This window comes from Anabas testudineus, chromosome 16, assembly GCF_900324465.2.
Source record: "Anabas testudineus chromosome 16, fAnaTes1.2, whole genome shotgun sequence".
Lineage (NCBI taxonomy): Eukaryota > Metazoa > Chordata > Actinopteri > Anabantiformes > Anabantidae > Anabas > Anabas testudineus.
Genome location: NC_046625.1, coordinates 18414587 through 18420937, shown reverse-complemented (window position 1 = coordinate 18420937; position 6351 = coordinate 18414587).

Here is a 6351-nt window from a genome sequence, read left to right as displayed (position 1 = left end):
TCTTGCTTTCCCAAGTCCAATCTTGCACAAGTAAACCAGTTTCTGAACCCTCCCTGAGAACTGATTCAAGTTTATTAACGACTCTATATTAGTAGGTCTAAACAAACAACAATTGTGTCATCTTGTTGTGCAATCAGTGACCTTTAGCTCAATACTGTCCAGATGGTGGAGGTGAGGATTGACATCCACAGAAGTCTACAGGCCCAAATATCTTTACTGAGAAAACAGCAGAGCCATTTTGGTTCCTAGGGGACCACCATCTGCAACATCATTCAACGGGATGCAAACAACTTCAGCATAATTAACCAGGGCCAACATAAGGAATTTCCTCCTACAGCTACAGTACTTGGGCTGACATGTCAACATGTCACTGCTGAGTGTGGTCTAACCACACACATGCCAGCTGCTGCCAGCCGCCCTCCATCAAAGACTTGACTGACAGCACACACCAGGCAAGCACCTATTCGATAAGCTGCTCTGTGGAAGAAAGTTCTGGTGCATCAGCGCAACACCGTCTGCCACAACAGTCTCCTCCGCCAATCACCTTCCTTGACCTGCCCTCCTCGAATCATACACCAAAACCCACAAAACATGAATGATTCTATAAGGCTGTTGCTGATGTTACGCTGTTGCAGTGTGGGCTTGACTACAAGGCAGCACGTTGGCTAATGCTGGAGTCCTCTCTGGTCAGATGCCAGCTGCACAACAATACTGCTAATAACACAAGTCTTCAGTGTTTGTGCTAAACTAGGCTAATTGTCTGCTAGCAGCGACTCTATTTACCTAACATACATGAGAGTGATAACAACATTCCTGCATAACTACAAATTATGTCAAAATATATCAGCATCATTTTAAGAAGCAGAACGGGAAATACAAATATCAGCTTTTAACTTCCAGCCTTCAAGATACGATTATCACCATAATCCACATACTGTTGGAATTCATTGTTTAGTACAACATGCACACCACAACATTTATGTAGGTATCTTACGACAACAGACAACAGTCCACCCTTCCAATTAACCAGGTCAAATTCCTCATGAAACCATCCTGCTTGCTCAGAGTGATTGATTGAAATTTTGATGGGAGATGAAATGTACAAAGCTCTGGTCATAACTAGGGCTTGACGAGAGCAAGAGTGTTTTTCTTTTTCTTTTTTTTTAACAAAGGGGGTCATGAGAAAAACTGGCCACATCCTCTTGATTGCTTGCATTCCCATGGTGGACGTCTCCGTTTTTATCTCCTCCACATTTATGCTCCTTTTCATCAATGCAATGTTGCACATCATACAGCAACAACAGGCTAATTTAGCACAGGGAGAAGTGGAGGTATTCTCTTTCAAGGTAATAAATACTGCCATTAAAATAATGAATTCTGGCTTGGAAAAACACACAGATGGAGCCATTTGATTACTGTATCGCTGCCTTCTTTGTGCTGTAAAACACACACATAGACATCTATTTCTTCAGTCAAAACATAAAGCTTTTGGCAATTTGTTTAATTTATTAATGTGTTCGTTCATGCGCTAACATTAAACAAACAAGCCTGATGTGTAAAAATGTGAATTAATGGTAAAATGAGTGACACGTGTTCTCCTGAATTTTAATAAACATTTAACATTAGGCCGATTCCACGTTTTATTTTCTTTTTTTCACCCGAGATTTGACTCTATAATGTACTTAACACCCTTCGCCACGACACTGTAGATGAGATGAGAAGCTGCTCGAAGTAACCTCTTACAAATACAGCATTTATACTGTGAGCGCTTTAAAGAACGTGCAATGTTGAGGCTCGCACATAGGTGACACGGGGTGATGCTTGGCAGAGAGGGAACGGGTGAAGCCTCCTTGACCCCAAGTAACAAAGTGGGTGTGGATGGGTGGGGGTGAGGGTGGCCTTTCTGGGGCACTAAGTGCTCTGCTTGTCCAGCCCTGGCAGGTGAACTGGCAGGGGCGTCACCCCGAGGTTGGAGGGCTCAGCACTGAACACTGGCACCGAATAGGGGTTCTGGGATACATCCTACATCTTGAGCGTGTGTGTGTCTGTGTGTGTGAGTGTGCGTGTGCTGTAAGTCGGTGTGTATTATTTAGTTGTACAAGTGCACATACGTAAGAACACATGCTCATATGTGTCTCCGCTGTGTGTATGGCTGTGCCTTTCGGTGTTTAGCCCCTAAATGATGAACACCCTGGTAGTACCAGTTGGCAGATGGGGACCCGAGGGCCTTTCTTGGAGTGGGGTAACATGCAGACGAGTGTTTCAGAGGAGCCTCGACAGGCTTTACACCTCTGCATCCTGGGGGCCCTCTAACCTCTCTGTCGTCTCTGAGGGGCCCTACCAATCCTCTATGGTGGCCTCACCAGTCGAACGGGTGCAAAGTCCCTGCCCCTTGGACCCTGCTTCTTTACCTGGCATGCGGGTGACAAAGAGGGCAGGAGGAGTCAGCGGATACGAGGGTTCACCTGGACAGGACAGAGAGGAGTAACACGCCAAGCTACATCGCCCTGCTTCCCAAGCTGACATGATAAGCGCTGTTCCTGAGAGCCACTTTGACCTGTTTTCCCTTTATGAGAAGAAGATAATCCTTGCCTACTGAAACACGTTTGATGCTGAAGTGTGTAACACCTTCTGCGCCACATTACAAATGAATCCTGTCATTGCGGAGCTACAGATGAGCAATTTCTCCCTGCTTTGATTCCATCTTTTATATTTTGTTGCTCAAAGTCGCGCACTTTTATGCTTCCACCTCACCATAAACACGTGTATGACAAGTTTATAATTGTAGCTCCAAATCAGCGTGTTGGTGTGTGCCACATGGAGGCAGAGGAGGCCATAATTGGCATTCCTACCTCTGTGTGCCAGCCGGCTCTCTCTTCTCTCGTCAGAGTGAGAGTTGACAAAGAGAACGCCAAGCGTTTCCAATCCCACATCCCTCACTTTTTTTTTTTTCTTCGCGGCCTGTGACGAGAAGAAGGCGAGATGTGTGTGTGTGTGTGTGTGTGTGAGTGTGTGTGTGTGCGTGTGTTTTGGATTAGTGTCTTGCTGCACAATAAATCTTTGTTAAACAAATGCAAAGCAGATGGCACCGTGGTGTCTCCACCGTGAGGGGAGAAAGAAAGAGAGAAGGAGAGAGAGAAAAGGAGAAAGAAAGAGGGAAAAAAAAACACACGCCTACTCCTTATTCTCATCCTCCACAGACACACTGATCATGCTCATTACACAGACGGTGACTGTGTTGAGCTGCAAAACCCTTAATCCTGGAGTGGAAGCTAAAGGTGGTGTCTGAATACTGACGGACACCCAAACACATTCTGTTCATGAGAGAGAACATTTTGTTTATCAGAAGGGACTGTCAGCGAGCCTGTTGATATTAATGATAGAGCCGGCATTTCTTGCCCCAGCGCACATGAAAAAGACGTGAGCAGGCCGATGCGCCGTATTAAAGAAAGGTAATGGAAGGTAGAGGACTCTGTTATGTCTCTACCTTTTCATGCAGAAGTGGCCTTTTCTGCGTGAGGCCCGGCCACGCTTGGCCCCGGCTGTCGCTAATACTTATGGATCTTCTTCAAGAGCTTGCGTGTTCCCTGACACAAAAAGAACGAGGGGGCCCCTGGGCGATACTGTGCACAGGAGCAACATTAAAAGATGGCCGGAGACGATCGCGTGGTGAGACTGATTTACTCGTCAGGAAGCGACACAGAGGATCCCAGTGACCATTGTCCAGATCAGACAAGTCTCACAGACAGCGGGAGGGCTGCTATTGGATTCAGGGCAAATACAAAAATTCCTCTGTTTATGCTTCTCAATGAGTTATTTATTTTTTGCTCATTATAATATTCAACCTGACATCGTGTCCAGTTGGTCCTGTGGAACCTCTGTGAGGAATCATGGGACACACATTTAAAACTGAGAATAACAGAGAGCACGGTCATAATTGTGACGATGGGTGACAGTGCTAGCGAGCCAGACATCATTGCGAATGACAGTGGCCTGTGTGTTTATATTTGTATGCAGCCACATAATACTGCACAAAGTGGAAATGTGCTCCTTTGAATTACCACAACTATTGCTCACAGATATGAGACTTCGACTGATTTTAGCCATTCTGCTTTGTTCATCCATAGTATTTCGCCTTCACTGACTGTGGATTGCAATTAATGAACTTATTATGCTGCATACACCAGGGACCTGATTATTTACGTGTTTTTAGAAAGTAGCCAGTCAATGGAGAGAGCCATTACCCGCGTTGATGATCCTAACATCAAGGTGCTGTTCTCCCTCTCTCAAAAAGCTGAGATCCCCTCGTCGCATATATTTTCAGACTCAATGTCTGACTGGGAGGCCAGATTGAACCACGTATTTCAGCACTGCAGTCTTTACTCCTTTCATCTCCTGAAAATGGAGGGAAAGCATCACTTAACATTGCAGCTTACCACACAATTACCTGAGTACCTGTTCTCACTGCAATTACAAGCCCAAGACAAATAATTAGTCTGACAAATGACTGCTGGGCACATCGCCCTTGTTGTGGTTGAGCCGTGTAATTTGGAGCCCCAGCTCTGAATGCTGGCACTGTGGCGGTAATTAGCGATAGGCGATGTAACTTTACACCCGCTGTGTGTGCACGTGCACGGCACGAGCGTGCTCGCGCGCGCCACTCTGAGATCATGTGTCACTGTGGCCTCGGCTGCAATCAGAAGCTTCAGAACCTGCAGCCCGGGTTTGTGGGAATCTTTGCACGTCGGTCCTGATCTCTCAGTCAGTGACACAGACAGCAGCAGCCCACCTGCCAACCTGTCACGTCTCCCCAGCGAGGGGCTGACACCATATTGTCAATGCCGCAGATTGAACAGCGATCTTTTTTACAATCCCCCCTTCACTCCATCTGCCATCATCTGTGGTCTGTCTGCATGTCGTCTTGTGTGTATCTACTCCTTCCTGCCTTCCTTCCTTCATTCACTCAGTCCTGGTTGTCACAGCTGACAGCGCCTTGTCAAATGCTCCTGCAGCTGCAGGTTCATCCATCATTAAACGGCTGAGGAGAATTGAAATAATCTCTATCAGAACCCTCAGGTGGTGTTGCCGCATTTGGAGATGAGGGTCTGTAGACTACGAGGCCTCGCTTGTAGAAGGCATCATTACTTCCACATCTGTCAGATTTGAGTAAAAGGCTACATGGTTAGAGGAGAAGAAGAAGACTCGTGCCGGCAAATTCAGGATGATAGAGTAAAGTCATAAAAGTAATTTGAACTGTCTGCTGCTATACATCAACTCTTGCTTTCTTTCCCCGCTGAACTGTACGGTCCTGTCTTTTCACAATATGCATGTGCACGCACATATGGCTCAGCCCTTTTATTATAAATATACACAAACACAAACAAACAGATCCGCCCCACACATGTTCGCAGGCTCCCGCGGGGCCTCTTTAAGAACATTGGTTCTCAGAAGTAAATGGATCGCAGGTGTTTTGTTCCACATGAGGGAAGAGATGTTGCAGGAACGGAGACCTGACCTCTCTATGGGGATTAAGTGTAGGTAAATCTGGGGTGTGTTTCCCTGCCCGTTCCCGACAGCCTGGGAGGCCGCGTCTGATTTCCCTTAGTGAGTCACGTAGGCCCCGGAGCCGGGAGCGCACACCAAGCAAGCAGACATCCACCCTGGAGGCCAGACTCAAACACAGTAACCACTTGTACACGCTCAGAAACACACACACACCATAGCACAGGTGTGGAGCCAGGCAAAACAAAAATATTCCTAATTAGGTTATTTTTTAATCTATGGAGGCAAGGAGCCTAATTACTACAAGGTGTAAATACAGACGTTTCCATATTTACTGCTCGTGAAATATCATGATGCTAAGGTAAAACAAAAGGGGGAGGATCAGGGAAATGTTAAACACAACACAGAAAAAAAACAACAATGAGAATTAACAAACAAAGCCCTCCGTTATTCTTATCCTGCTATCTGATCAATCTATTTTTGTTCCTCAACAGCTCTAATCTCTCTCCCACTCCCTCCCGTGTTGCGCCGAGAAACATTTTTGCACTTCAGAGATAAAAATCACAGTCTTCTCATCCACTCCTCTTCTTTTGTCTCCATTTCACACAACAAAGAGATAACACACCCACGTGTGACAAGTCCGCCCACATCCATCAAACTTCGCTCAAATCCGCCAGCAATAGAAAACAAAAGGATGACTCTTTCATCAGAGAGTGGGCCAGAGAGCATCGATCACTCTCGGAGAGGCTAAACAGTGAGAGACTGAGTGGTATGGAATGGAAACGCACAGACCTGAGATGTATTTTAAATTGACTTAAACCACTTATTTGCACCACTTGTAGCAGTTGT